Source organism: Canis lupus, chromosome 20 (assembly GCF_048164855.1).
Source record: "Canis lupus baileyi chromosome 20, mCanLup2.hap1, whole genome shotgun sequence".
Taxonomy (NCBI): Eukaryota; Metazoa; Chordata; class Mammalia; order Carnivora; family Canidae; genus Canis; species Canis lupus.
In genome coordinates, this window is record NC_132857.1 from 20,471,028 (window position 1) to 20,497,436 (window position 26,409).

The 26,409-nt window shown below is 36.6% G+C and overlaps 1 long non-coding RNA gene across 1 annotated transcript in view; it reads right to left on the reverse strand.

Annotated features, from left to right (window-relative positions):
• Positions 1–25,464, reverse strand: part of LOC140612064 (uncharacterized) — a 74,935-nt gene extending 49,471 nt beyond the window's left edge. The window contains exons 1-2 of the long non-coding RNA XR_012013383.1: positions 25,183–25,464; positions 12,738–12,870 (exon numbers count right to left, since the gene is read on the reverse strand). This is a non-coding gene — a long non-coding RNA (uncharacterized lncRNA). The remainder of the gene's footprint in view (positions 1–12,737; positions 12,871–25,182) is intronic.
• Between the last annotated feature and the right edge of the window lie 945 nt (positions 25,465–26,409).

The window sequence follows — 26,409 nt, forward strand, 5'->3', positions numbered from 1 at the left end:
GTAGTTATCCATCTGATAGATATATCTTGTAAATGTGACGCTTGTCCCAGCCCTTTAAAAGATCTACATTGTTTTCTAGATTTTTAAATACCATATTTCATCAATTTTAATATACACATTAAAAAGTGTATGTTAAGATCCTTGAAGATGGAATGTATTTGACAATCAGTGCCATTTTAGAGTCAATGAATTCAGTATGCTATTTAAATTTATTTTATTAAATTCCATTAATTAACATATAGTATATTATTAATTTCAGAGGTAGAGTTCAGTGATTCAGCAGTTGCATATAATGCCCAATGCTCATTACATCAGGGCCCTCCTTAATGCTCATTACCCAGTTACTCCATCCTCCCCACAGTATGCTATTTATTTAGATTTAGTTTCACTCAGAAACGCAAGAGGTGTTTTGTTATGCGCCTGGTCTTTATTACGTACTAACTTCGGTGTTTTAAAATGTCTGATTAAGACAAAAAAATCATCTGACATACATTCTGCACAGGCATGTCATTCTAAATTTAAGTTTCAAAAGTCCCTAAACTAAATTCTACTTTTTAAAAAATGCATATTATGTATTTATCTCTGTTCACTGTCTGCGTAGAATAATAGTGAATTTAGTTGGCATTTCTAAGGCCACAGAGAAGAGAACTGTCTGGGACAGTATTGGGTAGTAGTTTTGTTTGAAATTTAAAATAATACACGGTATCAGGGTAATTTAGAGTAGTTATGAATAGAGAAACAAGATTTCAGTTACTGTAACCAGAGTATTTAATTTCCCTTTCTATAGTGATTTTTTTTAATGAATAGCATTGCCCTAATGTGATTTATATGAATAAATCATTAGTAAGTTTGCCAAAAGATTTCTCTGAAAGAGTGAAGACAGCAAGCTAAATTTATAAATAAAGCTAGGGTAGGAGTTCGGACATAATATACTGATCTTATTAAACTTCTAGTGCTACTTTCAAAGCTCCCTTTTGATTGAAAAATAATGCAGGTTAGAAGAGTATCATGCTCTAATTATGGTGTGAAATTTTTATTGTAGAGGGCTGACTTTTTTCTCCCCATGTTATCATGCCATTTACTAAAAGCAAAGTAACTACACTTCACATTCCTGCAGCACCAATGACTAGAAAGTAAAGCTATTTCAAAATGAATTGTATCACATGTAAAACTGTTGCTAGTGGGCTTGAAAAAGGAATCTAGAGACACTTATTTCTTCAGTTAATTCCTTTTTTGGTTGTTCATTCTTTGTTGCAATTGGTTTGGAGACCATGTAATTATATACACACATGTGTCTTAATTTAAGAATAAATTTATTAATCAAATATTTAAGGGTTGAATTAGATTACACAAAATAATAAACCTAATGAATATATGATAATAATGGATATTAACTAGATTGATTTTTCAAGAAGAAAACTGGGAACAACAGATTAAAAAGCTCAACAGAAAAATTCTAAAATAAAAATGTATACTGTTGTAGGCTATAAATAGTTAAGCACCATTCTCTAATATTATACTTTAGGTTGTTTTAATAAACCTGGCTCTGAATCTAGACAGCCTAGCTTGAAACCTGGTTTTACCAGTTATTACTTATGTGCTTTGGGACAAGTTTCTTATCTATGCATCCATTTCCTCATCTATAAAATGAGAGTAATTACTATAGTTTTTTTTTGTTAAGGTTTTTATAATCAAATGAGTTAATACATATAATGTATTTAATTAGAACAGTGTTTAACACATAAGTATTCAAAAGTGTGAACTATTGCTATTACTTTGAGATGTCAATTATTGACATGTTGATATTAAGATATCTGAAATCAGTCTTTATAAAAAAACAAACATGTGGGAGTAGAGAAAAAAATCCAGTCTTACTGGGCCTTACAAGAATAGAATCATGAAGTATTTAAACTAAAAGGAAGCTAAAAGATATCTAGTTGACCCCCTTTTTTTTTAAAATTTTTATTTATTTATGATAGTCACACAGAGAGAGAGAGGCAGAGACACAGGCAGAAGGAGAGGCAGAGACACAGGCAGAGGGAGAAGCAGGCTCCATGCACCGGGAGCCCGACGTGGGATTCGATCCCGGGTCTCCAGGATCGTGCCCTGGGCCAAAGGCAAGCGCTAAACCGCTGCGCCACTCAGGGATCCCCCCTTTTTATTACAGATGAAGAAACAGATGTTTGTGGGAGAAAGAGAGAAGTCTAACATCATACAATGAATTATTGCCACAGTAAATTCTAGAACCTTGAACCATCACTAACCATATCTAATACTCTTTTCAAGGCTGTAGGTATCTTAACAGAGATGTCACAACAGAACATTTCAAATGAAAATGATAAATGGCTAAGGCCATGACTCAAAATCTAAAATAAAAACCAAAACTAAATGTATTGCTTACTTAAGTAAGGAAGAGCTAGACTGAACAGGCAAAGTCTCATTAAGAAAGGAAATTCCTGGGCAGCCAGGTGGCACAGTGGTTTAGCGCCGCCTGCAGCCCTGGGTGTGATCCTGGAGACCAGGAATCGAGTCCCACGTTGGGCTTCCTGCATGGAGCCTGCTTCTCCCTCTGCCTCTCTCATTCTGAAAAAAAAAAAAAAAAAAAAAAGGAAATTCCTAATGTTATATAAGGGTTTGAGGAAAAGTTTGTTTAGGGTGTGTTGATTTCAGGGGCAAGAGTGAGTTGATGTCAGTCTAAGAGGCGTGGTTGTATTGCTTACACAAGAGAATGGGTTGACAGTGTGTTGTCAACAACCTTAGAAACATGTATCCTGGAGTTAGTTGGCTACTTACTGGCTGACTTTCGAGGCATGAGAGTATCATTTACTACTTGGTTGGCTTTCAGAGACTTGTTCACTGAAGCAAGTTGTCATTGATCAATTAGACAAGTTAAACCAGTTTTGCTGGTTATTACCAAGGCTACAGAACAATCAATCTTTTCCTAGGAGTGTGGGGATACTTTTTGTTCTGAAACAATCCTCTAGTGAAAAATTGTTCAGGATGGTGAATAAGTAGTATGTAGATGATTTCAGTTTCTTTTATACCGTATAGAAGCATCATATAAAAGAAAAATGACAAATAAATACACAGAAAAAAGGAAGTAAATCTAGAGAAAGGAAGACACAGTATTTCCTTACAACAGAAGTCAGAGCTTAGCAAAGGCCATTTTCTTCTCCCTTATATAGATCCATTAATCAGGAGAGGGCAAATGGAGCAGCTTTTCCTCCTAGCTAAAGACTTTGAAAACCATTTAGTTCATGAATGAACTTTTTTTTTAAATTGGAGTCCAATTGGCCAACATATAGCATAACACCCAGTGCTCATCCCCATCAAGTACCCCCCTCAGTGCCCGTCACCCAGTCACCCCCACCCCCCACCCACCTCCCTTTCCACCACCCCTCATGAATGAACTTTCCCTGGCTTTTTTCACTGTGTCTCCTCCAGAGTTGAGTATCCTACCTCATTCTGAGGGCTCCATCACTGTCCCCAGGTCCTTCTCTTTCTAGCAGGATACTGAGCTATATACTATGTTCTTGATGAGTCAAACGACATTCTATGAACAGGTGATGTATAAATGTATCTATCCTATGATTTTTTTCCCTCTCATCCTTACCTACTTAACATAAGATGTTAAACTAAATGTATCATCACCATTATAAAAAAAATAAGCAAGGAGAAGGAATTTTTGCTCCTTTTTTTCACAACTAAATCACTTGAAGAGTAATGCCCACAAATGAATGACTTTTTGAATCAAGAAGGAGCCTTACCAGTGCTTCTTGGTCAGTGTGTATAATCTGTTGCTAACCCGTATTGTGATTATATCTGCACTATGTTTCCTTTTCATAATGAGACTTAAATTGGAAGCTCTCACCTGAGTTGATGCCACCCATTTCTCTCTGGGCTGCCTGCCTTTTCTGCCTTATCTACAAATAAAGCTGTCTTTATGGCTGGGGCTTTGATTTGGCCACTCCTCTGCATCGGGATTTATATAGATATCAGACACCTAAACCTATAGTTCAAAGTCTTTTACCAAAGTATTCTAAGCTATTGGTAGTCAGGGACTCTCTTCCCTACCTTGAAACACAAACCAGGAGTTACAATATCGGCCAAACATGCTAGAGATTGCAGGCACATAGTACATGATCAAGCATCTCACAATTACTATCTCAAACTTTTTTCAGGATTTCAGGGCAAACACAATGGGCTCAAGAACTTTCTCCAGTCTATAGCTACTAAAAGACCCACTGAGAATGTCTGAAAGCATGCAACTTATTCATCAGACAAAAAGGAAGTATTGGAAGTTATTTCTAATGGAGAAATAAGTAAAGCTATATAATAATTGATATAGTTGGTGTTCACCTGCCAAAACTGTAAGAATGCCACATCTAAAATAAGATATTGGAATGAAACTTTTATTGAATAGTAGCAGTGTGCAAGATTCTTTACATATATTATTTAATACATAAAGTCCCACAAGACAGGTACAGTAGTCCCCCCTTATCCATGGGGGATTTGTTCCAAGATTCCCAGTGGATGCTTGAAACCATGGATAGTATTGAACTCTATGTATATTATATTTTTCCTATATATACATATCAATGATATACAGTTTTATTTATATATTAGATAGAATAAGAGATTAGTAACAATAAACAATTATAAACATATAGTATAGTAAAGGTTATGTGAATGTGTACTCTCTCTCTGAAAATGTCTTTTCCTATACTCATCCTTCTTGTGACGATATGAGGTGAGAAAATGTATGAAATGAAGTGAGGTAAATGACACAGACATTGTTACAGAGCATTAGGCTACATTGAACTGCTGATGATATGTCAAAAGGAGGATCATCTATTTCTGGACTGTGGTTGACCATGGATAACTGAAATCGTGGAAAGCAAAACCATGAGTAAGTGAGGACTACTGTATTATTATTCTATTACTCTATAGAAGAGGGTGTTGAGGCCTAAAGAAGTTAGCCACTTTAGGTCAGTAGGAAAGGAAGAGCTAGCATTACATCCATTTGTTTATTAGTCTGTATAGTCCATCATCTTTCTATACCATGCTGATTTCTGAAAAAAAAAATTGACACTTTAAAAAATAACTTGAATAAGATTTTCTTTACTTGGGATGCCTTGGTGGCTCAGTGGTTAAGCATCTGCCTTTGGCTCAGGTCGTGATCCTGGGACGGAGTCCCACATCAGGCTCTCCACAGGCAGCCTGCTTCTCCCTCTGCCTAGGTCTCTGCCTCTCTGTGTCTCTCAGGAATAAATAAATAAAATCTTTAAAAAAAAGATTTGCTTTGCTCTATGATAGATAATATGAAACAAAAATGTAGAGGATAGTATATCTTAAATAAAACAGTTATTTAAAAAATTTGTGGAAAACGATACAGGACAAATGTTTGGTGGCTGCAAAGGATGAATATAAAAGAAGCTACTGTTAGGGTGAAATCAGGGTTGGAAGGATCCTCGTGCAAGCCCTGGAGGAATGTCACTTGTGGATGGACAACACAGAAAATGTAAGGGCTTATTCTGATGATTTTCTACTTTACTTTTTATCTTTCAGCATATATGGTAAAGTAGGTTTCTAGTAAATGCTTTTTGAATTAATGTTAATTGTAGCAAGATTAGAGGTTGGCTTCTTTGTTACAGCCTTGCACCCTAGGCTCTTAAGGAAAACTCAGAAGCATTGACTTGTGTATTCCTTGTGACAGGCATAGCTAAACATTCTGGTCATTCAGCTTGGAAAGATACTGTGTGTGACATAGCTATTGTGGAGATGTGATGGAATGAGAGCAGAGAACTCTGGAGAACAGAAACCCCAGAGACATATCATGACTGCATCCAGAGCTCTCTAGCATAGCAGTCCCACATATGTTGCCTAAGATGGAATCCTTTTCTAGAGGCATTGTTCTTAAAGGGTGCTGTAAGGGTATTTATTATTTGATTAATTTGAATATTCATGTTATGTATGTATGTGTTATAGTGACATGTAGTATTTTGGTTTGTCAAGGCTATAGATAGAGAATGAAACATTGTCCTATTGTAATTAATTCAACTCAAATAATTATGTTTAGGTTTTCTCTGTAGACAAAAAATTATCTTTTCGCTAGGTATTAACAATCATCAGAGATTTAGAAGAAAAGTAGAAAAGTATAATTCTCCTTTTAAGTTTCCAGGCTCTATTTATAAAGCTATAGTTTAGAGAGAGCCAGTTGTTTCTTCTAATAGGCTTTCGCTAGGTAATACTCTTAATGGAAAGGGTCATATACCATAGATGAGATTAGAGAGGCAGTTGTAGGATTCTGTTATATGGTTAATGGGAAGTATCTTGCTTTTTAAAATGTTCAATCCATTTTTGGATTCAATAATTATTGAAATTGGTATTTGTCAGAAGGTTCTATTGCAGAAGCAATATTTTTTAATAAGCAGTTGTTGGAAAATCTAATCAGAAAATTCTACATTAACTATGTAGAGAATTATTGAAATTGGTATTTGTCAGAAGGTCCTATTGCAGAATCAATAGTTTTTAATGAATAATTGTTAGAAAATCTAATCAGAAAATTCTAATTATAAAGTAACAAAGATCAGAGCACAAATAAAATAGAGACTAAAAAGACAATAGGTAAAATCAAACCAAGAGCTGGTTTTTGAAGAGATAAACAAAATTGACAAGCCTTTAGCTAGACTGACCAAGAAAAAGAGAGAGATCAAAATTGGAAATGAAAGAGATGTTATAACTTATGCCTCAGGAATACAAAGGATCGTAAGAGACTACTATGAATAATTATATACTGACAAATTGCACAACCTAGAACAAATGAATGAATTTCTAGAAAAACAACCTACCAAGACTGAGTCATGGTGAAATAGAAAATCTGAACAGACCAATTACTAATAAGGATATTAAATCAGTAACCAAAAACCTCCCAACATACACAAGTCTAGGATTGAATGGCTTCACTGGTGAATTCTACCAAACATCTAAAAAAAAATTAATACCAGTTTTCTCAAACTCTTCTAAAAAATATAACAGGAAGAAACTCTACCAAACTCATTTAATGATGCCAGCCTTACTCTGATACCAAAACTATACAAGAATACCACAAGAAATAGAAAATATAATGGAATATTACTCAGCCATAAAAAGAATGAAATCTTGACATTTGCAATGATGTGAATGGAGCTAGAGAGTATTATGCTAAGCATAATAAGTTAGAGAAAGACAAATACTGTATGATTTCACTCATATGTGAGATTTAAGAAATAAAACAGATTAACATGGGGGGAAAGACTGTTGACTATAAAAACATAAAAGACATAAAACAGATACATGGATCAATGAAACAAGATAGCGACCCCAGATATAAACCCATAATAAAAAACTAATTAATTTACAACAAAAGATCCAAGAATATACAATGGGGAAATGATGGTCTGTTCAATAAGTGATATTGGGAAAACTGAACAGCTACATGTAAAAGAATGAAACTTGATCACTACTACCTTAAATCATACACAAAAAAATTGACACAAAATGGATTAACAACTTGAATGTAAGACAAAGAACCATAAGACTTCTAAAAGAAAACGTAGGCAGTAAGAACTTTGACATAGGTTGTGGCAATGATTTTTTTTTTAATCTGACACTAAGCAAAAGCAATACAAACAAAATAAGTGGGACTATCATACTGAAAGCTTCTGCACAGAAGAAAAAAATCAACAGAATGAAAAGACTACTTACTGAATGGGAGAAAATATTAGTGAATCATATATCTAGTAAGGGACTAGATTCAAAATTTATTTAAAAAAACCCATACAGCTCGATAGCAACAGCAACAAAAATCTGGTTAAAAAATGGACAGAGGATTTGAATAGAAATTTTCCCAAAGAGGATATGTAGATGGCCAACAGGTACATGGTAATATTCTCACCATCATTAATCATCAGGGAAATGCAAATCAAAACCACAATAAGATATCACCTTGCACCTGTTAGAATGGCTATTATTAAATAGACAACACATGCTAGTGAGGATGTGGAGAAAAGGGGATCCTCACATATGGTAAGAATGTAAACTGGTGCAGCCACTATGGGAAACAGTATGGAGGCTCCTCAAAAAATTATAATATGATCCGATAATTCTACTTTTGTGTATTTGTCCAAAGAAAATGAAAACACTAACTTGACATTGCAGAATTATCTATAATAGCCAAGATATGGAAACAATCTATGTCCATTGATAAATGAATGGCTAGAGAAGATGTGATACATACACATATGAATACTAGCCATCAAAGTGAATGAAATTTTACCATTTACAACAACATAGGTGGACCTTGAGGGCATTATGCCAAGTGAAATAAGTCAAACAGAGAAAGATCAATATCACATGATTCTCTCATATGGAGGATCTAAAAACAAACCAATCAGAAAACCAAGCTTATAGATATAGAGGACAGATTTGTCCTTGCAGTAGGCAGGGGGTGGAAGTGGGAATATAAATTCATTAAATTTTTTTTTGAAAAGGACAACCCATTCTCCTAAATAACCACCATTCTATTGCTGTACTTAAATTAATAGTAGTTTCATGATATTGTCTACTATCCAGTTCATATTCAAACAAAAAAAAAAATCTGTAGTCAGTTACAATTCAGCCAATCACTTATTGTGTGATTATAGACAGGGTAATTACCTTCTCTGTTTCTTTAGCTTTCTAATCTGTAAATTGAGGAGGATAACAGGAAAGTGTGATACTTTCCAGCTTCATGATTCCATGACATGATGATGAGAGGTAAGGAGGGTTTAAAAAGAAAACAAAGTAAAACAAAGCAAGCAAAACATACCACCTTGACTTAAGGCTTCCTGGATTTTTCCAGCTCCTGCAGCATTTCTCTTCTCCTAAGAAGCATGGCAATACTTCTAAAAAGGGTAGTCTGTAGGGCAGTCTACACTCCATTGAGGATGCTCATGGCTTCCCATGGCTGCCATGTTGACACACCCTGTGGTCACTTAGCTGCCTCCTAATATCATTTAATCATGCTCATCTGGAAACACTCTCTTCTTTTGGCTTCCATGGGACTATATTCTCCCTTCTGGATTTTTCTCTCACCTCACTAGATGATGCTTTTCTGTCTTTGTTGTTCTTTTTATTTCTTCCTTGTCTGTTTAAACTTCAAAAGTTAGAATATTTTAGAGTCCAAGTTGTACTCTTCACTATCTATATTCTAGTCTTAAGCGGGTCTTATCTATTCCTATATTTTTAAAGGCTATTTATATGTTGATGGATTTCAAAATTACCCATTGTTGGCTTCTCCACTTCAAATGCATGGCTAATAGACATTTCCAAATTCAACATAGGTGAAAAAAAACTTGTAATTTTTTCACCGCTAAATTCATCCCTTCTCAGTATTCTCCAACTCAGTGCACCTCTGTTTTTTAACTATGTTGAAGCCAAGCATTTAAAACCTATCCATAATTCTGTTTCTCCCACTCCAGATATCATCTGTTTCAGCTACATGCTACTATGTAACAAACTACACCAAATACAGTGGCTTTAAAGAAGCAATTTATTATTTCTCACAATTCTATGGGTTAGCTGAAAGTTTCTTTTTTGTTTTTAAAATTTTAATTCCAGTATAGTTAATATACAGTGCTACATTAATTTTAGGTATACAATATAGTGATTCACCCATTCCATATATTACTCAGTGCTCATCAAGATAAATGAATCTTAATCCCTTTACCTATTTCACTCATCCTCTTATGTAGCTCCCCTCTGGTAACCATCCATTTGCTCTCTGTAGTTAAGTCTGTTTTATGGTTTGTCTATTTTTCCCCCTTTGTTTGTTTCAGTTCTTAAATTCCACATATGAATGAAATCATGTGGTATTTGTCTTTCTCTGACTGGCTTATTTCATTTTGCATTATATTCCCAGATCCATCCATGTTGTTGCAAATGGCAAGATTTCATTCATTTTTATGACTAAATAAAATTCCATTGTATATACATATACCACTTCTTCTTTATCCATTAATCTATTGATAAACACTTGGGTTGCTTCCATAATTTGCTATTGTAAATGCTTCAATAAACGTAGAGATGCATTATCATTTTGAATTAATGTATTTGTATTCTTTGGGAAAATACTTAGTAGTGCAATTACTGGATCATATGGTAATTTTATTTTAAATGTTTTGAGGAACCTCCATACTGTTTTCCATAGCAGCTACACCAGTTTGCATTCCCACCAACAGTGCAGGAGGATTCTTTTTCATCATATCCTTGCTAACGCTTGTTTCTTTGTTTGATTTTAGCTATTCTGACAGATGTGATTGATATCTCATTGTGGTTTTCACTTATATTCCTCTACTAAATAGTGATGATGAGCATCTTTTCATGTATTTGTTGGCCATCTGTGTACAGTCTTCTTTGAAGAAATAGCTGTCCATGTCTTCTGCCCATTTTTATTTGGATTATTTGGGTTTTTTGGTGTTGAGTTATATAAGTTTTTTATATATTTGGATACCAACTCCTTATTAATATATAATTTACAAATATCTTCTCCTATTCAGTCGTTTGTGTTTTAGTTTCTCTGGTGGTTTCCTCTGCTATGCGGAAGTCTTTTATTTTGATATAGTTCTGCTATTTTATTTTTGCTTTTATTTCCCTTGCTTCAGGAGAGATATCTAGAAAGATGTTACAGCTGATGTCAGAGAAAGTATTGCCTATGCACTCTTCTAGGATTTTTATGGTTTCATGTCTCACATTTAGGTTCTTAATCTATTTTGAGTTCTTTTTGGTGTATGGTGTAAGTTAGTGGTCTAGGTTTATTCTTTTGCATGTAGCTGTCCAGTTGCTCCAAAAACCATTTGTTGAAGAGACCTTCCCATTGCATATTCTTGCCTCTTCTGTTGAAGATTAATTGACCATATAATTGTGAGTTTATTTCTGGGCTTTCTATTTGATTCCTTTGATTGATATGTTTCTGTACTAGTACCATACTGTTTTGATTACTACAGCCTTCTAGTATATCTTGAAATCTGGGATTGTGATACCTCTAGCTTTTTCTTTTTCAACATTGCTTTTGCTATTCAGCATCATTTATGGTTCCATACAAATTTTAGGATTGTTTGTTCTAGTTCTGTGAAAAATGTTGGTATTGTGATGGGACTGCAGTCAATGTGTAAATGGTTTTGGTAGTAAGGACATTTTAGCAACATTTATTCTTCCAATATATGATCATGGGATATCTTTCCATTTGTTTGTGTCATTTCTTTCATCAATTTTTTTTTATTTATGATAGTCACAGAGAGAGAAATAGAGAGAGGCAGAGACATAGGCAGAGGGAGAAGCAGGCTCCATGCACAGGGGGCCCGATGTGGGATTCGATCCCGGGTCTCCAGGATCGCGCCCTGGGCCAAAGGCAGGCGCCAAACCGCTGCGCCACCCAGGGATCCCTCTTTCATCAATTTTGAGAGTGCAGATCTTTCACCTATTTGGTTAAGGTTATTCTTAGTTATATTATTATTTTTGGTGCAATTGTAAATGAGATTGTTTTCTTAATTTTTCTTTCTGCTGCTTCATTATTAATGTATAGAAATGCAATGGATTTCTGTATAATGATTTTGTATCCTGCGATCTTAGTGAATTTATCAGTTACCGTTTTTTGGGGGGAAGGATGGGTTTTTTAGGGTTTTCTATATTTTGTGATGTCATCCACAAATAGTAAAAATTTTATGTCTTCCTTACCAATTTGGATATATTTTATTCCTTTTTCTTATCTGATTGCTATGACTAAGACTTTCAGTATTATATTTGGGAGTTTCTCTTGCTAGTTTCATCTGAGTTCACTTATGTGGTGAATTCAGCTGACAAGTTGGCTGAACTGCAAGGACCAACATGGCTTAATTTACATGTCTGGAAGTCGATTCTGGCTGTCATATGTAGTGCTTTATCTCTTTTCCATATGACTCCTCACTTAATTATAAGCTAAGTATACTTTTTTATGTGGGATCTCATGGCATTAGTTCAAGTGAACAAAACTGGTATCTGCAATGTCTAAGGCCTAGTTTGAACTTTACATAAAGTTACTTTCTCTCCATCTTATTGGTTAAGTCAAGTCATAAATCAGCCCAGATTTAAGGACGTGAATATATTCCATTTCTAAATGGGAGGAAAAGAAATTCACCTTGCAAGGGGACATGTATACTGGGATAAAAGAAATTTGTGGCCACTAATTTATCACGTACTCCATCTACCTATTCTATGAGTTCTAAATCCAAAAATATATCCTGACTACATTACTTCTCCACACCTTTTGCACAAAGGCTGTTTATGACAGTATAATCTGGTCTGCTGCAGTAGCTCTTAACAGCTCACCCTGCTTCACTCCTAGTAGATGCTGCCTGCCTATCCACCCACATCCCTACACACACTTGCACACATATTATCTCTCTCTTATAGCTGCCAGAATAGTCTTTTAAAATGTAAATCAGATTCTGTAGCTCTTTCTGTGAAAATAATTTCAGTAGCTTTACACTGTTGTAGAACAGGAGGCTCTCCACAATTCAGCTCCCACTTAACACTCTGACTTATCTATCAGTCTTCTTGATCACAATGATCCTGGATAATTCAGGTGATATTCAGTGAAAATGACATACTGGTCTTTTATCTTTTTCTTTTTTTCAAATATTCAAACATGTTGAAATCTTTTTGTATCTTTAGGTATTTACCTTGAATGTTCTGTTTCTAGACATTCACTTTGCTGGCTCTTCTCCTTCAGATCTTGTTCAGCTCAAAGAGCTCTGCAGGGAGTCCTTTCTTTGACTTTCTTACACGTGCTTATTTTCTCTAGCCAGCCAATCTCTGAAAAAAAAATTGTTTTGTGAAAATAACACAACATGCAATCTACTCTCTTAACAAGGTTTTTAGTATATAACACATTACTGTTGATTGTAGGTACAATGTTGTACAGCAGATCTCTAGAATTTATTCATCTTAACTGAAACTTGATGTCCCTTGATTACTATCTTCCATTTCCCTTTCTCCTTTAACCCCTGGAAGCCACCACTCTGATTCTATAAATTTGACTATAAATTTGACTATTTTAGATACCTTATATAAGTTGAATCATGTGTCATTTGTCTTTGTGATTGACTTATTTCACTTAGTATAATATTCTCAAGTTCATCCATGTTGTCACATATGATAGAATTTCCTTTTTTATAAAGGCTGAATCATATTCCAGTGCATGTGCATACTACAAATTCTGTATTTTCACCTGTCAATGGACGTTTAGGTCATTTCCACATCCTATCTATTGTGAACAGCACTGTAATGAACATGGAATGCTAATATTGCTTCAAAATTCTGATTTCAATTCTTCTGGATAATACCCAGAAGTAGAATTATTAGATCATATTGTAGTTCCATTTTAATTTTTTGAGGAACCTAGGTACTGTGTTCCATACCAATAGTGTGCAAGTGTTCTAATTTTTTTACATCCTTACCAATACATTCTTCTTCTTCTTCTTTTTTAAATAACCATCCTGACAGTATGAGGTGATATTCCATTGTGGTTTTGATTACATTTTCCTAATGGTTAGTGGTTTTGAATATCTTATAATACATGTGTTGGCCATTTGTCCATCTTTTTTTGGAGAAATCTCTATTTGAGTCCTTAGCCCATTATTTGAATTATTGATTTTTTTTCTGAGTTATAGAAGTTCCTTATATATTTTGGAGATTAATCCATTATTGAATATGTAATTTACAATTTTTCCCCCATTCTACATGATCTTTTTCATCTGTTGGTTGTTTCTTTTTCTATATGGACACTTTTAGTTTGATGTAGCCCACCTTGTTCATTTTTGGTTTTGTTTCCTTTGTGTTCAATGTCATATTCAGGAAATCATTGCCAAGATCCGTGTTATGAAGCATTCCCCCTATAGATTGTTTTAGAAATTTTAAAGTTTTAGTTCTTATATTTAAGTCTTTTATTCTTCTTGGTTCTATTGTAAATGGGATTATTTTCCTAATTTATTTTTTTTCCTAATTTATTTTTAAGATAGTTTGTTGCTAGTATACAGAAAACAGCTGTTTTATTGTGTATTTATTTTTATACTGTAACTTTACTGAATTCATTTATTAATTCTAACATATTTTAGTGGCCTCTTTATAGTATACTACATATAAGATCATTTCACTTGCAAACAAAATTTTACTTCTTCCTTTCTGATTTGGGTGATTTTCTTTTTCTTGCCCAACTATTGTAGCTGGGACTTGCAGTAGTATGTTAAATAGAAGAGATGCTGTGACTATCATAAATAAATAAAATTAAAAAAAAAAATAGAAGAGATGAAAATGGGCATCCTTGACTTTTCCTGATCTTAGAGGAAAAGCTTTCGGGTTTTTAATGTTGAATGTGATGATACTCAAGGGATTTTCACGTATGTCCTTTATTTTGTTGAGATAATTTTCTCTATTCCTAGTTTGTTGAGAGTTTTTACCATGAAAAATTATTGAATTTTGTCAAATGCTTTTTCTGCATATATTGAGATGGCCATGTGATTTTAATCCTTTATTTTTCTAATGTGGTATACTGTATTAATTGATTTTCATATGTTGAACCTTCCTTGAATCTCAGGATAAATCCCACTTGGTTATGGTGTATGATCCTTCAAATATACTGTGGGATTCAGTTTGCTAGTATTTTGATGAGAATTATTGCATTTAGGGGTACCTGGGTGGCTCAGTCAGTTAAGCATTTGATGCTTGATTTTGGCTCAGGCCATGATCTCAGGATCATGAGATCAAGCCCTGTGACTGGCTCCATGCTCAGTGGAGAGTCTGCTTGAGATTCTCTCCCTCATTCTTCCTCTGCTCTTCCCCACCATGGGCATGTGCTCTCTTTCTCTCTCTAAATTAATCTTTTAAAAAAGAGAATTAGTTCATATATGTTCACCAGGAACATTAGGATTAATTTTTCTTTTCTGATGCTTTCTTTGGCTTTGTTATCAGGGTAATTCTAGCTCATAAAATGATTTTGGAAGTGTTCTGCTCTTTTGAATTTGGGGGAAGAGTTTAAAAAAGAAAATTTTTTAAATGTTTGGTAGAAATTACCAGTGAAGTCATCTTGTCCTGGGTTTTTCTTTAGAAGTTTTTTTATTACCGATCCAATCTCTATAGTAGTGATAGGTCTGTCCAGATTTTCTACTTCTTGAGAAATGTTGGCAGATCGTGTATCCAGTAATTATCAATTTCTTCTAAGCTACCTAGTTTGTTGGCATGTAATGTGCTGCATCACATAAGTTTGAATATATTGTGTTTTCCTTTTCTTTTGTCTTGAGGTATTTTCTAATTTCCTTTTTGATTTCTTCTCTGACTCTGGTTATTTAAGAGTGTGTTGTTTAATTTCCATATATTTGTGGATTTTCCAGTTTTCCTTCTTCTATTGACTTCTAGTTTCATTCTATTATGATCAAAAAATACTTGATACCATTTTAATCTTAAATTTGTTAAGACGTTTTGGCCTTGCGATCTAGTCTATAGAGGGATACGTATACACATGAGAAGAATGTGTATTCTGCTACTATTTGGTGGAATCTTCTGTATATGTCAGTTAGGTCCATTTAGTTTATAGTATTGTTCAAGTCTTTTGTTTCTGTATTGATCTTCTATTGGATGTTCTACTCGTTTATCTTAATGCCGATCACCCATTATTCTTACCCCCCACCTACCTCCTGTTCAGCAAACCCAGTTTGTTTCCTAGAGTTCAGCATCTCTTATGGTTTGCCTCCCTAGTTCCATCTTGTTTTATTTTTCTTTCCCTTCCTCTATGTTCATCTGTTTTGTTTCTTAAATTCCACATATAAATGAAATCATATGGTATTTGTCTTTCTCTGACTTATTTTGCTTAGCATAATACCCTCTAGTTCCAACCATGTCATTGCAAATGGCAAGTTGGCTGAGTAATATTCTATTGTATATATATGCCACTTCCTCTTTATCTATTTTTCTGTCGATGAACATCTGGGCTCTTTCCATATTTTGCTATTGTGGACATTGCTGCTATAAACAGTGGGGCACAGGTGCCCCTTAGAATCATTATTTTTGTATCCTTTGGATAAATACCTGATTGCGCAATTGCTGGCTTGTAGGGTCGTTCTATTTTTAACTTTTTGAGGAACCTGAATATTGTTTTCCAGAGTGGCTGCTCCAGTTTGCATTCCTACAAGCAGTGTAAAAGGGTTCCGCTTTCTCTGCATTCTTGTCAACATCTGTTGTTCCTGAGTTGTTAATTTTAGTCATTCTCACTGGTGTGAGGTGGTAGTTCATTTTGTTTTGATTTGTATGTCATTGATGCTGAGTGTGGTCAGCATTTTTTCATGTGTCTGTTGGCCATTTGAATGTCTTCTTTGGAATAATTGTCTGTTCATGTCTTCTGCCCATTTCTTAACTGGATTATTTGTTTTTGAGTGTTGAGTTTGATAAGTTCTTTATAGATCTTGGATACTAGCCCTTTATCAGATATGTCATTTGAAAATATCTTCTCCCTTTCTGTAGGTTGCCATTTAGTTTTGTTGATTGTTTCCTTTGCTGTGCACAAACTTTTTATCTTGATGGAGTCCTAATAGTTCATTTTTGCTTTTGTTTCCCTTGCCTTTGAAGATGTGTCTAGCAAGAAGTTGCTGGGGCCAAGGTCAAAGAAGTTGTTGTCTGTGTTCTCTTCTGGGATTTTGATGAATTCCTGTCTCACAGTTAGGTCTTTCATCCATTTTGAGTTTGTGTATGGTGTAAGAAAGTGGTCCAGTTTCATTCTTCTACATGTGGCTGTCCAATTTTCCCAACACCATTTGTTGAAGAGACCATCTTTTTTCCATTGGATATTCCTTCCTGCTTTATTGAAGATTAATTTGCCATAGAGTTGAGAGTCTATTTCTAGGTTCTACATTCTGTTTCATCTATGTGTTTTTGAGCCAGTACCATACTATATTGATGACTACAGCTTTTAATACAGCTTGAAGTCCAGAATTGTGATATGTCCAGCATTAGTTTTCTTTTTGAATATTACTTTGACTACTCAGGTTCTTTTCTGGTTCCATACAAATTTTAGGATTATTTGTTCTGCTCTGTGAAAAATGTTGATGGTATTTTGATACGGCTTGCACTGAATGTGTAGACTGCGTTGGGTAGCATAGACATTTTAACAATATTTGTTCCTTTCAGCCACTCCATGTCTTTTGATTAGGAATTCTAATCCAGGGGATCCCTGGGTGGCGCAGCGGTTTGGCGCCTGCCTTTGGCCCAGGGCACGATCCTGGAGACCCGGGATCGAATCCCACATCAGGCTCCTGGTGCATGGAGCCTGCTTCTCCCTCTGCCTGTGTCTCTGCCTCTCTCTCTTTCTGTGACTATCATAAATAAATAAAAATTTAAAAAAAAAAAGAAAAAAAAAAAGGAATTCTAATCCATTTACATTTAATTATTGATAAAAAGGGATTTACTGTTGCCTTCTTGTTCATTGTTTCCTATTACTCTTGTAGTTCCTTTTCTGTCTTTTCCTCTCTTTCTATCTTCAGTTTTGTTGATTTTTGGCATTGTTATACTTTGATACCTTTTTATTTTGTGTAACTTGTGTTTTTTTCATGTGTGTGGTTATCTTGGGGCTTACATAAAATATTTTATAGTTGTAACTTTTTAAGCTGGGCACAAGTTCACTTACATTAAAAAAACTACTTTAATCCCCCCTACTTTATCACAATTTACATCTTTTCATATTGTATATCTTAATATATTTTTATTTTGATTATTTTAATACTTTTGACTTCTATTGTAGTAGAATTAAAAGTGATTTACCTACTACCATTATAGTAATATGGGATTCTATACTTGTCTGTACATTTCACCTGTATCAATGAGTTTCATACTCTCTCATGCTATCTTATGTTTATTGTACTTTTTTTTTCAATTTGAACTCCCTTTAGCATTTCTTATAAAATAGTTCTACTGGTGATAAATGCCCTCAGCTTTTGTCTGTCTGGGAAAATCTTTATGTCTCTCCTTCACTTTTGAAGGACAATTTTGCTGGCTATAGCATTCTCATTTAGCAGTTTTTTTCATTTACTACTTTGAAAATATCATCCCTCTCCCTTCTGGCCTGGAAGGTTTCTGCTGAAAAAAATCCAATGAGAGTCTTATGGAGACAGGGTTCCCTTATAGGGATCAAATCTTTTTTTCTCTAGCTGCTTTCAAACATTTCTCTTTGTCATTTGATAGTTTGATTATAATATCTTGGCGTGGATTTATTTGATGTTATTATTTGGTGTCTTTTGAGATTCTTGGATCTAGATATCCATTTTCCTCCCCACATTTAGGAAGTTTTCAATCATTATTTCTTTGAATAAGCTTTCTGGTTCTTTCTCTCTCTCATCCTTCTTAAAAGTTCCAGTGTCCAAACTAATATACATGATGGTGTCTTATAAGTGTCTTATACTTTAGTTTTTTCATTCTTTTTTTGTTTTAGCTAGTGAATATTTCCAATTGCCCATCTTTGAGATTTCAGTTTCTTTTGTTCTGCTTGATGTACTCTGATGTGGAAGCCCTCTAGTGAATTTTTCAGTTTCATAATTTTACTATTCAGCTCCATGATTTAATACTTTTTAATGTTTTCTATTTCTGTGGAAATTCTCACTTAGGCCATGTATTGTTCTCATGACCTTAGTGAACACCTTCCCTGCACCCCCCGGACATGGCTTATATTAATTACATGATACAATATAATATCAATGCTTAATAGCATGATTATGTGCAATACATAAATTTGAACTATGTACACATCTGCAAGTCTAATTCAGAACCAAGACACATGAAATTGAAAGCAAAACTGCATGCTTTAAAGTGAACATCTTTATCACAGGAATTTTAAATTTTCTGCCAGGTAAATCATATAATTTCATTGCACTAGGGTCAATTTCTCGAGAAGTATCTTGTTCCTTTCTTTGGAGCATCTTTGCTTGATTCTTTATTGTCTTTGACTCTCTGATTTTTAAAAGAGAGAAGCAAGCCATTTGGGGAGCCCCCTCAGTAAAGTTGTAGTACTGAATATATGAACCAACATTTTCCCTCCTTTTTTTTAAAATTTATATTTTATTGGTGTTCAATTTAGCAACATACAGAATAACCCCCAGCGCCCGTCACCCATTCACTCCCACCCCCTGCCCTCCTCCCCTTCTACACCCCTAGTTCATTTCCCTGAGTTAGGAGTCTTTATGTTCTGTCTCCCTTTCTGATATTTCCCACACATTTCTTCTCCCTTCCCTTAAATTCCCTTTCACTATTATTTATATTCCCCAAATGAATGAGAACATATAATGTTTGTCCTTCTCCGATTGACTTATTTCACTCAGCCTAATACCCTCCAGTTCCATCCACGTTGAAGCAAATTGTGGGTACTTGTCATTTCTAATGGCTGAGGAATATTCCATTGTATAAATAAACCAAATCTTCTTTATCCACGCATCTTTCGATGGACACCGAGGCTCCTTCCACAGTTTAGCTATTGTGGCCATTGCTGCTATAAACATTGGGGTGCAGGTGTCCCGGCGTTTCATTGCATCTGTATCTTTGGGGTAAATCCCCAACAGTGCAATTGCGGGGTCGTAGGGCAGATCTATTTTTAACTCTTTGAGGAACCTCCACACAGTTTTCCAGAGTGGCTGCACCAGTTCACATTCCCACCAACAGTGTAAGAGGGTTCCCTTTTCTCCGCATCCTCTCCAACACTTGTGGTTTCCTGCCTTGTTAATTTTCCCCATTCTCACTGGTGTGAGGTGGTATCTCATTGTGGTTTTGATTTGTATTTCCCTGATGGCAAGTGATGCAGAGCATTTTCTCATGTGCATGTTGGCCATGTCTATGTCTTCCTCTGTGAGATTTCTCTTCATGTCTTTTGCCCATTTCATGATTGGATTGTTTGTTTCTTTGCTGTTGAGTTTAATAAGTTCTTTATAGATCTTGGAAACTAGCCCTTTTTCTGATAGGTCATTTGAAAATATCTTCTCCCATTCTGTAGGTTGTCTTTTAGTTTTGTTGACTGTATCCTTTGCTGTGCAAAAGCTTCTTATCTTGATGAAATCCCAATAGTTCATTTTTGCTTTTGTTTCTTTTGCCTTCGTGGATGTATCTTGCAAGAAGTTACTGTGGCGGAGTTCAAAAAGGGTGTTGCCTGTGTTCTCCTCTAGGATTTTGATGGAATCTTGTCTCACATTTAGATCTTTCATCCATTTTGAGTTTATCTTTGTGTCTGGTGCAAGAGAGTGGTCTAGTTTCATTCTTCTGCATGTGGATGTCCAATTTTCCCAGCACCATTTATTGAAGAGACTGTCTTTCTTCCAATGGATAGTCTTTCCTCCTTTATTGAATATTAGTTGACCATAAAGTTCAGGGTCCACTTCTGGGTTCTCTATTCTGTTCCACTGATCTATGTGTCTGTTTTTGTGCCAGTACCACACTGTCTTGATGACCACAGCTTTGTAGTACAACCCGAAATCTGGCATTGTGATGCCCCCAGATATGGTTTTCTTTTTTAAAATTCCCCTGGCTATTTAGGGTCTTTTCTGATTGCACACAAATCTTAAAATAATTTGTTCTAACTCTCTGAAGAAAGTCCATGGCATTTTGATAGGGATTGGATTAAACGTGTATATTGCCCTGGGTAACATTGACATTTTCACAATATTAATTCTGCCAATCCATGAGCATGGAATATTTTTCCATCTCTTTGTGTCTTCCTCAATTTCTTTCAGAAGCATTCTATAATTTTTAGGGTATACATCCTTTACCTCTTCGGTTAGGTTTCTTCCTAGGTATCTTATGCTTTTGGGTGCAATTGTAAATGGGATTGACTCCTTAATTTCTCTTTCTTCAGTCTCATTGTTAGTGTATAGAAATGCCATTGATTTCTGGGCATTGATTTTGTATCCTGCCACACTACCAAATTGCTGTATGAGTTCTAGCAATCTTGGGGTGGAGGCTTTTGGGTTTTCTACGTAGAGTATCAGTCATCGGCGAAGAGGGAGAGTTTGACTTCTTCTTTGCCAATTTGAATGCCTTTAATGTCTTTTTGTTGTCTGATTGCTGAGGCTAGGACTTCCAGTACTATGTTGAATAGCAGTGGTGAGAGTGGACAACCCTGTCTTGTTCCTGATCTTAGGGGAAAGGCTCCCAGTGCTTCCCCATTGAGAATGGTATTTGCTGTGGGCTTTTCGTAGATGGCTTTTAAGATGTTGAGGAAAGTTCCCTCTATCCCTACACTCTGAAGAGTTTTGATCAGGAATGGATGCTGTATTTTGTCAAATGCTTTCTCTGCATCTAATGAGAGGATCATATGGTTCTTGGTTTTTCTCTTGCTGATTTGATGAATCACATTGATTGTTTTACGAGTGTTGAACCAGCCTTGTGTCCCGGGGATAAATCCTACTTGGTCATGGTGAATAATCTTCTTAATGTGTTGTTGGATCCTATTGGCTATGGCTAGTATCTTGTTGAGAATTTTTGCATCCATGTTCATCAGGTTTATTGGTCTGTAATTCTCCTTTTTGGTGGGGTCTTTGTCTGGTTTTGGAATTCAGGTGATGCTGGCCTCATAGAACGAATTTGGAAGTACTCCATCTCTTTCTATCTTTCCAAACAGCTTTAGGAGAATAGGTATGGTTTCTTCTTTAAACGTTTGATAAAATTCCCCTGGGAAGCCATCTGGCCCTGGACTCTTGGGTCTTGGGAGGTTTTTGATGACTGCTTCAATTTCCTCCCTGGTTATTGGCCTGTTCAGGTTTTCTATTTCTTCCTGTTCCAGTTTTGGTAGTTTGTGGCTTTCCAGGAATGCGTCCATTTCTCCTAGATTGCCTAATTTATTGGCGTATAGCTGTTCATAATATGTTTTTAAAATCGTTTGTATTTCTTTGGTGTTGGTAGTGATCTCTCCTTTCTCATTAATGATTTTATTAATTTGAGTCTTCTCTCTTCTTTTTAATAAGGCTGGCTAATGGTTTATCTATCTTATTAATTCTTTCAAAGAACCAGCTCCTGGTTCTGTTGATCTGTTCCACAGTTCTTCTGGTCTCAATTTCGTTGAGTTCTGCTCAAATTTTAATTAACTCTCTTCTTCTGCTGGGCATGGGGTCCATCTGCTGTTTTTTCTCTAGCTCCTTTATGTGTAAGGTTGGCTTTTGTATTTGAGTTCTTTCCAGTTTTTGAATGGATGCTTGTATTGCGATGTATTCCCCCCTTAGGACTGCTTTTGCTGCATCCCAAAGATTTTGAATGGTTGTACCTTCATTCTCATTAGTTTCCATGAATCTTTTTAATTCTTCCTTAATTTCCTGGTTGACCCTTTAATCTTTTAGCAGGATGGTCCTTAACCTCCACGTGTTTGAGGTCCTTCCAAACTTCTTGTTGTGATTTAGTTCTAATTTCAAGGCATTATGGTCTGAGAATATGCAGGGGACGATCCCAATCTTCTGGTATCGGTTCAGAACTGATTTGTGACCCAGTATGTGGTCTATTCTGGAGAAAGTTCCATGTGCGCTTGAGAAGAATGTGTATTCAGTTGACTTTGGATGTAAAGTTCTGTAGATATCTGTGAAATCCATCTGGTCCAGCGTATCATTTAAAGCTCTCTTTTCTTTGGAGATGTTTAGCTTAGAAGACCTATCGAGGGTAGAAAGAGCTACATTGAAGTCACCAAGTATAAGTGTATTATTATCTAAGTATTTCTTCACTTTGGTTATTAATTGGTTTAAATATTTGGCAGCTCCCACATTCGGGGCATATATATTGAGGACTGTTAAGTCCTCTTGTTGAATAGATCCTTTAAGTATGAGATAGTGTCCCTCTTCATCCCTCACTACAGTCTTCGGGGTAAATTTTAGTTTACCTGATATAAGGATGGGTACCCCTGCTTTCTTTTGAGGACCATTCGAATGGTAAATGGTTCTCCAACCTTTTATTTTCAGGCTGTAGGTGTCCTTCTGTCTAAAATGAGTCTCTTGTAGACAGCAAATAGATGGGTCCTGCTTTTTTATCCAGTCTGAAACCCTGCGCCTTTTGATGGGGTCATTAAGCCCGTTCACATTCAGAGTTACTATTGACAGATATGAGTTTAGTGTCACCATGATATCTATTCAGTCCTTGTTTTTGTGGATTGTTCCACTGAACTTCTTCTTAAAGGGGGATTTTAAGAGTCCCCCTTAAAATGTCTTGCAGAGGTGGTTTGGAGGTCACATATTCTTTCAGTTCCTGCCTGTCTTGGAAGCTCTTTATCTCTCCTTCCATTTTGAATGAGAGCCTTGCTGGATAAAGTATTCTTGGTTGCATGTTCTCCTCATTTAGGACCCTGAATATATCCTTCCAGCCCTTTCTGGCCTGCCAGGGCTCTGTGGAGAGGTCTGCTGTTACCCTAATACTCCTCCCCATAAAATTCAGGGATTTCTTGTCTCTTGCTGCTTTAAGGATCATCTCTTTATCTTTGGAATTTGCAAGCTTAACTATTAAATGTCGAGGTGTTGAAAGGTTTTTATTGATTTTAGGGGGGGGGGATCTCTCTATTTCCTGGATCTGAATGCCTGTTTCCCTTCCCAGATTAGGAAAGTTTTCAGCTAGGATTTGTTCAAATACATATTCTGGCCCTCTGTCCCTTTCGGCGCCCTCGGGAACCCCAATTAAACGTAGGTTTTTCTTCCTCAGGCTGTCATTTATTTCCCTTAATCTGTCTTCATGATCTTTTAATTGTTTGTCTCTTTTTTCCTCAGTTTCCCTCTTTGCCATCCACTTGTCTTCTATTTCACTCACTCGTTCTTCCACCTCGTTAACCCTCGTTGTTAGGACTTCTAGTTTGGATTGCATCTCATTCAATTGATTTTTAATTTCTGCCTGATTAGCTCTAAATTCTGCAGTCATGAAGTCTCTTGAGTCCTTTATGCTTTTTTCTAGAGTCACCAGTAGCTGTGTAATAGTGCTTCTGAATTGGCTTTCTGACAATGAATTGTAATCCAGATTTTGTAACTCTGTGGGAGAGAGGACTGTTTCTGATTCTTTCCTTTGAGGTGAGGTTTTCCTTCTAGTCATTTTGCTCAGTGCAGAGTGGCCAAAAGCCAGTTGTATTGGGAAAAGGAGAAAAAGAGAGGAGAGAATAAGGAAGAGAGAAAAAGAAACAAGAAAAAAGGAAGAAAAAAAGAAAAAGTGGAAGAAAAAGAAAGAAAGGAAAAAAGGGTGGGGGAAGGAAACAAATCAAAAAGCAAAACAAACAAACAAAGAAAAAACAAAACAAAAACAACAACAACAACAAAAACCCACCGGGGAGTATCTTCTGATTCTGTATACTTTAAGTCCCTTGGCTTCCCCTGGAACTTGTCCGTCTAGCTCGTCTTCTGAGGGAGGGGCCTGCTGTGCTGATTTTCAGGTGTTAGCACTTGGGGGAGCTGCTGTGCCCCTGCCTGGTGCAGGGCTCAGTGGGGGTTGTTTACCCCGTGAGGCCCCAGGAGGAACAACCACAGTGGCTGGGCCAGCTCTGGAGCCCTGGAGTCAGCCCCCGCAGGAACTCCGGAGCTCTCCGTCTGCAGGGCCTGGAGGCTCTGGGGCGGGGCCGCTGATGTGCTCAGCTGGGGCAGGAGCGTCCTCGCTGTCCTGGGCCCTCCCGGCCTCTGCCTGTCCGGGGGGAAGCCCGGATCCTGGGCTGTGTCCCCGGCGCCCTGGGCTCCGGGGCCTGCCCTGTTGGATTCGCGTTCCCGGTGGCGCAGCCCCCTCCGCGCAGCCGCCCCCGAACCCCCCGAGCTTCTCCCCCCCCGCTGCCCCCTCCGCGGAGCCGCCGCCCGAGCCCCTTCAGCTGCTCCGGGTCCCACCGGGTCCCGCCGTGCGCGCTGCAGCCCTTAGGGAGCTCGGGGCGCTCTCCCGGGGCGCAGGTGTCTGTTACTGTCCCGGGGAGCCCAAGGGCATCCCCGCCCTCCTGGGGTCCTGCTCCACCTCCCTGCGAGCCCCTTTCCCCCGGGAAGGTCGGTGCAGCTCCTGCGTCTCCGGGACGGGGCTCTCCTGTCCTGGGGACACTCGCCCCGGCTCCTCGCGGGCCCCTCCCCCTTGGAGGCCTTTGTTTCTTTATTTCTTTTTCCCCGTCTTCCTTCCTACCTTGATAGAAGCACGAACTCTTCTCACTGTAGCGTTCCAGCTGGTCTCTCTTTAAAGCTCAGGCCGCATTTGTAGATTTTCAGGATGATTTCAAGGTTATCTAGGTAATTTGGTGGGGACAGGTGACTCGGGGACCCAGTCTTCCGCATCTTGCCCCTCCTCCAACATTTTCCCTCCTTTAGAAGCTCAGATCTAGGGAATCTCTTCCTAGTACTGCACCAGGGACAGCAACTCTGAACACAGCATTTCCTGAATCTTCCTACTGGCTTGATTCTGGCTTGTATTTGCCTACAGTACAGGAAAATTTCAGTTAGTTTCTGGATTTATCACAGAGAAAATGTGCCCATGAGTTGCTTGTGGGAGGAGGAAGGTCCAGGGCTTACTCTACCATATTGCTGACATTATTTCTTTGCCAGCCATTTTTTATTATACCACTATGTTTTATTTTCTTCATAGTTCTTTTCACCATCTCAAATTAACCTGCTCATGAATGAATATACTTGGTTACTTTATCCTTCTTTACTATAAAATTATAAGCTCTACAAGAGCAGGGACCTACGTTGTTGACTCTTATATTTCAAATGTCTTAAGATATGCTTAGTGCATAGTAAAATTTCAATAGATACTTATCTGGTAAATTAATTTATTAATCAGTGTTCAGTTATAATTTCATCCCTGCATCCCAAAATCAAAGTTATTTTTCATGCCTTTGAGGGAGACAGAATAGTCTAATGCATGGGATGATGGTAGAGATCATGTACTAATTAATTTTCAAGCATATGTAAAGTGATTTAGGTTCTCTGTAACTTGTGATTTGTTTCATATGAGATTACGTTTGAAGTTCTTTCTTCCCTATTTCAAAAGAATGATGTCAGTGTGAAATAAAATCATTTTTGTAAACCTCTTAGACAAAATTCACTATAAACCAGACACTACGTAAGTACTTTCATTTGCTTTAGTCATGATTAGTTGGGAAAAAAATGTTTTATAGCCTAATAAATTGTCTTAGGGAGCATGGGTTACATTTACTGAGTTATTCTGTATAAAATAAATTCAGCTAATAGGTATAAATATCATATATATCAATGTATTATGTCAAGTGCCTAATATTCCTCCCAAATCTTTCTAGATCATTGCCAAATGTTTTAGGCAATATTGTGCTTTTACCTATAATTGGGAAATGCAATAAGAAATAAGGCCTTATGTTTAGATATTACTCATAAATTA